Source organism: Poecilia mexicana, unplaced genomic scaffold, assembly GCF_051168715.1.
Source record: "Poecilia mexicana isolate PSO_F unplaced genomic scaffold, ASM5116871v1 scaffold_18, whole genome shotgun sequence".
Classification (NCBI taxonomy): Eukaryota; Metazoa; Chordata; class Actinopteri; order Cyprinodontiformes; family Poeciliidae; genus Poecilia; species Poecilia mexicana.
Window position 1 is genome coordinate 91,631 of NW_028263387.1, and position 10,000 is coordinate 101,630.

Sequence of the window (10,000 nt, forward strand, 5' to 3'; positions counted from 1 at the left end):
CGATCTCCGCGTGCTTCGGCACCCTTGGAGGGTACGTCGGGGGCTATGGCCAAACCGAGTTTGAGACCCCTGGCTCTTATGGTTGGGTCTCCAGGGGGTCTCAAATCTGGGGCCCCCCAGGGCCTGGATCTCGGCCTCGGGGGGCGGGGGGCCCGGACCAACGGTGGCACACGGTCGTGGGGGTTGCCCCCAACCGACCCACCGAGTTTCAGCCCTCTGGGACACCGTTAAGGGGGTCTCCCGCGGGGGTCTTTGCCTCCGTCCCATAACCCACCTTACCTTTGGAGACCCGTAGAAGGTCGGGGGAAGGTCCTAGAGGCGATCCGAGACCACCTCCGTGTTCAGGAGGCTCGGAGCTTTAAAACGGTATATGACATGCACGTATGGGGGGCCCCGATCTCCCAGGAGAGCCGGAAATGTCGTTTTCAGCCATCCGGAAAAGGGCCCTCCATAGGGAATGAATGGGAGACCACCCGACACTTCGGGCGGGCCTGGAGCCGCAAACTTGGTCCGATCTCCGCGTGCTTTGGAACCCTTGGAGGGTACGTCGGGGGCTATGGCCAAACCGAGTTTGAGACCCCTGGCTCTTATGGTTGGGTCTCCAGGGGGTCTCAAAGTCCGGGGGCCCCCCAGGGCCGGGATCCAGGCCCTGGGGGGCGGGGGGCCCGGACCAACGGTGGCACACGGTCCGGGGGAAGGCCCCGGACCGACCCACCGAGTTTGAGACCCCTGGCTCATAGGGTAGGGTCTCCAGGGGGTCTCAAAGTCCGGGGGCCCCCCAGGGCCGGGATCCAGGCCCTGGGGGGCGGGGGGCCCGGACCAACGGTGGCACACGGTCCGGGGGAAGGCCCCGGACCGACCCACCGAGTTTCAGCCCTCTGGGACCCCGTTAAGGGGGTCTCCCGCGGGGGTCTTTTCCTCCGTCCCATAACCTGCAGGCCCTGACCTCCAGGCAGAGAACCAGGCATGGAGCTGCAGGCCCTGACCTCCAGGAAGAGAACCAGGCATGGAGCTGCAGGCCCTGACCTCCAGGAAGAGAACCAGGCATGGAGCTGCAGGCCCTGACCTCCAGGAAGAGAACCAGGCATGGAGCTGCAGGCCCTGACCTCCAGGAAGAGAACCAGGCATGGAGCTGCAGGCCCTGACCTCCAGGAAGAGAACCAGGCATGGAGCTGCAGGCCCTGACCTCCAGGAAGAGAACCAGGCATGGAGCTGCAGGCCCTGACCTCCAGGCAGAGAACCAGGCATGGAGCTGCAGGCCCTGACCTCCAGGAAGAGAACCAGGCATGGAGCTGCAGGCCCTGACCTCCAGGCAGAGAACCAGGCATGGAGCTGCAGGCCCTGACCTCCAGGAAGAGAACCAGGCATGGAGCTGCAGGCCCTGACCTCCAGGAAGAGAACCAGGCATGGAGCTGCAGGCCCTGACCTCCAGGAAGAGAACCAGGCATGGAGCTGCAGGCCCTGACCTCCAGGAAGAGAACCAGGCATGGAGCTGCAGGCCCTGACCTCCAGGCAGAGGACCAGGCATGGAGCTCCAGGACCGCACACACATGCAGGGGGCCGTGCATGGAGCTCCAGGCCCGCACACACATGCAGGGGACCGTGCATGGAGCCCCAGGCCCGCACACACAGGCAGGGGACCGTGCATGGAGCTCCAGGCCCGCACACACATGCAGGGGACCGTGCATGGAGCCCCAGGCCCGCACACACAGGCAGGGGACCGTGCATGGAGCTCCAGGCCCGCACACGCATGCAGGGGACAGGCCATGGAGCTCCAGGCCCGCACACGCATGCAGGGGACAGGGCATGGAGCTCCAGGCAGAGAACCAGGCATGGAGCTGCAGGCCCTGACCTCCAGGCAGAGAACCAGGCATGGAGCTGCAGGCCCTGACCTCCAGGCAGAGAACCAGGCATGGAGCTGCAGGCCCTGACCTCCAGGCAGAGAACCAGGCATGGAGCTGCAGGCCCTGACCTCCAGGCAGAGGACCAGGCATGGAGCTGCAGGCCCTGACCTCCAGGCAGAGAACCAGGCATGGAGCTGCAGGCCCTGACCTCCAGGCAGAGGACCAGGCATGGAGCTGCAGGCCCTGACCTCCAGGCAGGGGACCGTGCATGGAGCTCCAGGCCCGCACACACATGCAGGGGACCGTGCATGGAGCCCCAGGCCCGCACACACAGGCAGGGGACCGTGCATGGAGCTCCAGGCCCGCACACGCATGCAGGGGACAGGCCATGGAGCTCCAGGCCCGCACACGCATGCAGGGGACAGGGCATGGAGCTCCAGGCAGAGAACCAGGCATGGAGCTGCAGGCCCTGACCTCCAGGCAGAGGACCAGGCATGGAGCTGCAGGCCCTGACCTCCAGGCAGGGGACCGTGCATGGAGCTCCAGGCCCGCACACACATGCAGGGGACCGTGCATGGAGCCCCAGGCCCGCACACACAGGCAGGGGACCGTGCATGGAGCTCCAGGCCCGCACACGCATGCAGGGGACAGGCCATGGAGCTCCAGGCCCGCACACGCATGCAGGGGACAGGGCATGGAGCTCCAGGCAGAGAACCAGGCATGGAGCTGCAGGCCCTGACCTCCAGGAAGAGATGCAGGCATGGAGCTCCAGGCCCTGACCTCCAGGCAGAGAACCAGGCATGGAGCTGCAGGCCCTGACCTCCAGGAAGAGAACCAGGCATGGAGCTGCAGGCCCTGACCTCCAGGAAGAGATGCAGGCATGGAGCTCCAGGCCCTGACCTCCAGGCAGAGAACCAGGCATGGAGCTGCAGGCCCTGACCTCCAGGAAGAGAACCAGGCATGGAGCTGCAGGCCCTGACCTCCAGGCAGAGAACCAGGCATGGAGCTGCAGGCCCTGACCTCCAGGCAGAGAACCAGGCATGGAGCTGCAGGCCCTGACCTCCAGGAAGAGAACCAGGCATGGAGCTGCAGGCCCTGACCTCCAGGAAGAGAACCAGGCATGGAGCTGCAGGCCCTGACCTCCAGGAAGAGAACCAGGCATGGAGCTGCAGGCCCTGACCTCCAGGAAGAGAACCAGGCATGGAGCTGCAGGCCCTGACCTCCAGGAAGAGAACCAGGCATGGAGCTGCAGGCCCTGACCTCCAGGAAGAGAACCAGGCATGGAGCTGCAGGCCCTGACCTCCAGGCAGAGGACCAGGCATGGAGCTCCAGGACCGCACACACATGCAGGGGGCCGTGCATGGAGCTCCAGGCCCGCACACACATGCAGGGGACCGTGCATGGAGCCCCAGGCCCGCACACACAGGCAGGGGACCGTGCATGGAGCTCCAGGCCCGCACACACATGCAGGGGACCGTGCATGGAGCCCCAGGCCCGCACACACAGGCAGGGGACCGTGCATGGAGCTCCAGGCCCGCACACGCATGCAGGGGACAGGCCATGGAGCTCCAGGCCCGCACACGCATGCAGGGGACAGGGCATGGAGCTCCAGGCAGAGAACCAGGCATGGAGCTGCAGGCCCTGACCTCCAGGAAGAGATGCAGGCATGGAGCTCCAGGCCCTGACCTCCAGGAAGAGAACCAGGCATGGAGCTGCAGGCCCTGACCTCCAGGCAGAGAACCAGGCATGGAGCTGCAGGCCCTGACCTCCAGGCAGAGAACCAGGCATGGAGCTGCAGGCCCTGACCTCCAGGAAGAGAACCAGGCATGGAGCTGCAGGCCCTGACCTCCAGGCAGAGAACCAGGCATGGAGCTGCAGGCCCTGACCTCCAGGAAGAGAACCAGGCATGGAGCTGCAGGCCCTGACCTCCAGGAAGAGAACCAGGCATGGAGCTGCAGGCCCTGACCTCCAGGAAGAGAACCAGGCATGGAGCTGCAGGCCCTGACCTCCAGGAAGAGAACCAGGCATGGAGCTGCAGGCCCTGACCTCCAGGCAGAGGACCAGGCATGGAGCTCCAGGACCGCACACACATGCAGGGGGCCGTGCATGGAGCTCCAGGCCCGCACACACATGCAGGGGACCGTGCATGGAGCCCCAGGCCCGCACACACAGGCAGGGGACCGTGCATGGAGCTCCAGGCCCGCACACACATGCAGGGGACCGTGCATGGAGCCCCAGGCCCGCACACACAGGCAGGGGACCGTGCATGGAGCTCCAGGCCCGCACACGCATGCAGGGGACAGGCCATGGAGCTCCAGGCCCGCACACGCATGCAGGGGACAGGGCATGGAGCTCCAGGCAGAGAACCAGGCATGGAGCTGCAGGCCCTGACCTCCAGGCAGAGAACCAGGCATGGAGCTGCAGGCCCTGACCTCCAGGCAGAGAACCAGGCATGGAGCTGCAGGCCCTGACCTCCAGGCAGAGAACCAGGCATGGAGCTGCAGGCCCTGACCTCCAGGCAGAGGACCAGGCATGGAGCTGCAGGCCCTGACCTCCAGGCAGAGAACCAGGCATGGAGCTGCAGGCCCTGACCTCCAGGCAGAGGACCAGGCATGGAGCTGCAGGCCCTGACCTCCAGGCAGGGGACCGTGCATGGAGCTCCAGGCCCGCACACACATGCAGGGGACCGTGCATGGAGCCCCAGGCCCGCACACACAGGCAGGGGACCGTGCATGGAGCTCCAGGCCCGCACACGCATGCAGGGGACAGGCCATGGAGCTCCAGGCCCGCACACGCATGCAGGGGACAGGGCATGGAGCTCCAGGCAGAGAACCAGGCATGGAGCTGCAGGCCCTGACCTCCAGGCAGAGGACCAGGCATGGAGCTGCAGGCCCTGACCTCCAGGCAGGGGACCGTGCATGGAGCTCCAGGCCCGCACACACATGCAGGGGACCGTGCATGGAGCCCCAGGCCCGCACACACAGGCAGGGGACCGTGCATGGAGCTCCAGGCCCGCACACGCATGCAGGGGACAGGCCATGGAGCTCCAGGCCCGCACACGCATGCAGGGGACAGGGCATGGAGCTCCAGGCAGAGAACCAGGCATGGAGCTGCAGGCCCTGACCTCCAGGAAGAGATGCAGGCATGGAGCTCCAGGCCCTGACCTCCAGGCAGAGAACCAGGCATGGAGCTGCAGGCCCTGACCTCCAGGAAGAGAACCAGGCATGGAGCTGCAGGCCCTGACCTCCAGGAAGAGATGCAGGCATGGAGCTCCAGGCCCTGACCTCCAGGCAGAGAACCAGGCATGGAGCTGCAGGCCCTGACCTCCAGGAAGAGAACCAGGCATGGAGCTGCAGGCCCTGACCTCCAGGCAGAGAACCAGGCATGGAGCTGCAGGCCCTGACCTCCAGGCAGAGAACCAGGCATGGAGCTGCAGGCCCTGACCTCCAGGAAGAGAACCAGGCATGGAGCTGCAGGCCCTGACCTCCAGGAAGAGAACCAGGCATGGAGCTGCAGGCCCTGACCTCCAGGAAGAGAACCAGGCATGGAGCTGCAGGCCCTGACCTCCAGGAAGAGAACCAGGCATGGAGCTGCAGGCCCTGACCTCCAGGAAGAGAACCAGGCATGGAGCTGCAGGCCCTGACCTCCAGGAAGAGAACCAGGCATGGAGCTGCAGGCCCTGACCTCCAGGCAGAGGACCAGGCATGGAGCTCCAGGACCGCACACACATGCAGGGGGCCGTGCATGGAGCTCCAGGCCCGCACACACATGCAGGGGACCGTGCATGGAGCCCCAGGCCCGCACACACAGGCAGGGGACCGTGCATGGAGCTCCAGGCCCGCACACACATGCAGGGGACCGTGCATGGAGCCCCAGGCCCGCACACACAGGCAGGGGACCGTGCATGGAGCTCCAGGCCCGCACACGCATGCAGGGGACAGGCCATGGAGCTCCAGGCCCGCACACGCATGCAGGGGACAGGGCATGGAGCTCCAGGCAGAGAACCAGGCATGGAGCTGCAGGCCCTGACCTCCAGGCAGAGAACCAGGCATGGAGCTGCAGGCCCTGACCTCCAGGCAGAGAACCAGGCATGGAGCTGCAGGCCCTGACCTCCAGGCAGAGAACCAGGCATGGAGCTGCAGGCCCTGACCTCCAGGCAGAGAACCAGGCATGGAGCTGCAGGCCCTGACCTCCAGGCAGAGAACCAGGCATGGAGCTGCAGGCCCTGACCTCCAGGCAGAGGACCAGGCATGGAGCTGCAGGCCCTGACCTCCAGGCAGGGGACCGTGCATGGAGCTCCAGGCCCGCACACACATGCAGGGGACCGTGCATGGAGCCCCAGGCCCGCACACACAGGCAGGGGACCGTGCATGGAGCTCCAGGCCCGCACACGCATGCAGGGGACAGGCCATGGAGCTCCAGGCCCGCACACGCATGCAGGGGACAGGGCATGGAGCTCCAGGCAGAGAACCAGGCATGGAGCTGCAGGCCCTGACCTCCAGGAAGAGATGCAGGCATGGAGCTGCAGGCCCTGACCTCCAGGCAGAGAACCAGGCATGGAGCTGCAGGCCCTGACCTCCAGGAAGAGAACCAGGCATGGAGCTGCAGGCCCTGACCTCCAGGCAGAGAACCAGGCATGGAGCTGCAGGCCCTGACCTCCAGGCAGAGAACCAGGCATGGAGCTGCAGGCCCTGACCTCCAGGAAGAGAACCAGGCATGGAGCTGCAGGCCCTGACCTCCAGGAAGAGAACCAGGCATGGAGCTGCAGGCCCTGACCTCCAGGAAGAGAACCAGGCATGGAGCTGCAGGCCCTGACCTCCAGGAAGAGAACCAGGCATGGAGCTGCAGGCCCTGACCTCCAGGCAGAGAACCAGGCATGGAGCTGCAGGCCCTGACCTCCAGGAAGAGAACCAGGCATGGAGCTGCAGGCCCTGACCTCCAGGCAGAGAACCAGGCATGGAGCTGCAGGCCCTGACCTCCAGGAAGAGAACCAGGCATGGAGCTGCAGGCCCTGACCTCCAGGAAGAGAACCAGGCATGGAGCTGCAGGCCCTGACCTCCAGGAAGAGAACCAGGCATGGAGCTGCAGGCCCTGACCTCCAGGAAGAGAACCAGGCATGGAGCTGCAGGCCCTGACCTCCAGGCAGAGAACCAGGCATGGAGCTGCAGGCCCTGACCTCCAGGCAGAGAACCAGGCATGGAGCTGCAGGCCCTGACCTCCAGGCAGAGAACCAGGCATGGAGCTGCAGGCCCTGACCTCCAGGCAGAGAACCAGGCATGGAGCTGCAGGCCCTGACCTCCAGGAAGAGAACCAGGCATGGAGCTGCAGGCCCTGACCTCCAGGAAGAGAACCAGGCATGGAGCTGCAGGCCCTGACCTCCAGGCAGAGGACCAGGCATGGAGCTGCAGGCCCTGACCTCCAGGCAGAGGACCAGGCATGGAGCTCCAGGACCTGACCTCCAGGCAGAGGACCAGGCATGGAGCTGCAGGCCCTGACCTCCAGGAAGAGAACCAGGCATGGAGCTCCAGGCAGAGGACCAGGCATGGAGCTCCAGGACCGCACACACATGCAGGGGACAGGCCATGGAGCTCCAGGACCGCACACACATGCAGGGGACAGGCCATGGAGCTCCAGGGCCGCACACACATGCAGGGGACAGGCCATGGAGCTCCAGGCCCTGACCTCCAGGAAGAGAACCAGGCATGGAGCTCCAGGCAGGCACACCCAGAACACTTACCCACATCCAGGCTTTGCTCCGGGGAGAGAAACAGACAGTCAGACCCATCCAGAGAACCAGGCTCTCCACACTCACCTGTGCACCCACACTTAAGCACCCCTCCTCGGACTACACCCTCCAGCACGCAGGCCCTGGAGGTTCGTGCCCCTGGTAAGGCAAGAGGGGGGGGGGGCTGAGGCCTTGGGCTCACCAGGGAGGGGCTCTCCTCCCCGGCCACATCCCCCAGACAGCCCCCTCTCTGTCCCTGGTTGGGACTTTGAACTTTTTCAGACATGCACTGAGAACCAGGCCCACAGGCCCAACACGTTTACCCACACTTAAGCACCCCTCCCCGGCCACATCCCCCAGACAGCCCCCTCTCTGTCCCTGGTTGGGACTTTGAACTTTTTCAGACATGCACTGAGAACCAGGCCCACAGGCCCAACACGTTTACCCACACTTAAGCACCCCTCCCCGGCCACATCCCCCAGACAGCCCCCTCTCTGTCCCTGGTTGGGACTTAGAACTTTTTCAGACATGCACTGAGAACCAGGCCCACAGGCCCAACACGTTTACCCACACTTAAGCACCCCTCCCCGGCCACATCCCCCAGACAGCCCCCTCTCTGTCCCTGGTTGGGACTTAGAACTTTTTCAGACATGCACTGAGAACCAGGCCCACAGGCCCAACACGTTTACCCACACTTAAGCACCCCTCCCCGGCCACATCCCCCAGACAGCCCCCTCTCTGTCCCTGGTTGGGACTTAGAACTTTTTCAGACATGCACTGAGAACCAGGCCCACAGGCCCAACACGTTTACCCACACTTAAGCACCCCTCCCCGGCCACATCCCCCAGACAGCCCCCTCTCTGTCCCTGGTTGGGACTTAGAACTTTTTCAGACATGCACTGAGAACCAGGCCCACAGGCCCAACACGTTTACCCACACTTAAGCACCCCTCCCCGGCCACATCCCCCAGACAGCCCCCTCTCTGTCCCTGGTTGGGACTTAGAACTTTTTCAGACATGCACTGAGAACCAGGCCCACAGGCCCAACACGTTTACCCACACTTAAGCACCCCTCCCCGGCCACATCCCCCAGACAGCCCCCTCTCTGTCCCTGGTTGGGACTTAGAACTTTTTCAGACATGCACTGAGAACCAGGCCCACAGGCCCAACACGTTTACCCACACTTAAGCACCCCTCCCCGGCCACATCCCCCAGACAGCCCCCTCTCTGTCCCTGGTTGGGACTTAGAACTTTTTTAGACATGCACTGAGAACCAGGCCGACCAGGCCCTCCAGCCGAACATGCGTACCCACACTTAAGCACCCCTCCTCGGACTACACCCTCCAGCACGCAGGCCCTGGAGGTTCGTGCCCCTGGTAAGGCAAGAGGGGGGGGGGCTGAGGCCTTGGGCTCACCAGGGAGGGGTTCTCCTCCCCGGCCACATCCCCCAGACAGCCCCCTCTCTGTCCCTGGTTGGGACTTAGAACTTTTTTAGACATGCACTGAGAACCAGGCCGACCAGGCCCTCCAGCCGAACATGCGTACCCACACTTAAGCACCCCTCCTCGGACTACACCCTCCAGCACGCAGGCCCTGGAGGTTCGTGCCCCTGGTAAGGCAAGAGGGGGGGGGGCTGAGGCCTTGGGCTCACCAGGGAGGGGTTCTCCTCCCCGGCCACATCCCCCAGACAGCCCCCTCTCTGTCCCTGGTTGGGACTTAGAACTTTTTTAGACATGCACTGAGAACCAGGCCGACCAGGCCCTCCAGCCGAACATGCGTACCCACACTTAAGCACCCCTCCTCGGACTACACCCTCCAGCACGCAGGCCCTGGAGGTTCGTGCCCCTGGTAAGGCAAGAGGGGGGGGGGCTGAGGCCTTGGGCTCACCAGGGAGGGGTTCTCCTCCCCGGCCACATCCCCCAGACAGCCCCCTCTCTGTCCCTGGTTGGGACTTTGAACTTTTTCAGACATGCACTGAGAACCAGGCCCACAGGCCCAACACGTTTACCCACACTTAAGCACCCCTCCCCGGCCACATCCCCCAGACAGCCCCCTCTCTGTCCCTGGTTGGGACTTTGAACTTTTTCAGACATGCACTGAGAACCAGGCCCACAGGCCCAACACGTTTACCCACACTTAAGCACCCCTCCCCGGCCACATCCCCCAGACAGCCCCCTCTCTGTCCCTGGTTGGGACTTAGAACTTTTTCAGACATGCACTGAGAACCAGGCCCACAGGCCCAACACGTTTACCCACACTTAAGCACCCCTCCCCGGCCACATCCCCCAGACAGCCCCCTCTCTGTCCCTGGTTGGGACTTAGAACTTTTTCAGACATGCACTGAGAACCAGGCCCACAGGCCCAACACGTTTACCCACACTTAAGCACCCCTCCCCGGCCACATCCCCCAGACAGCCCCCTCTCTGTCCCTG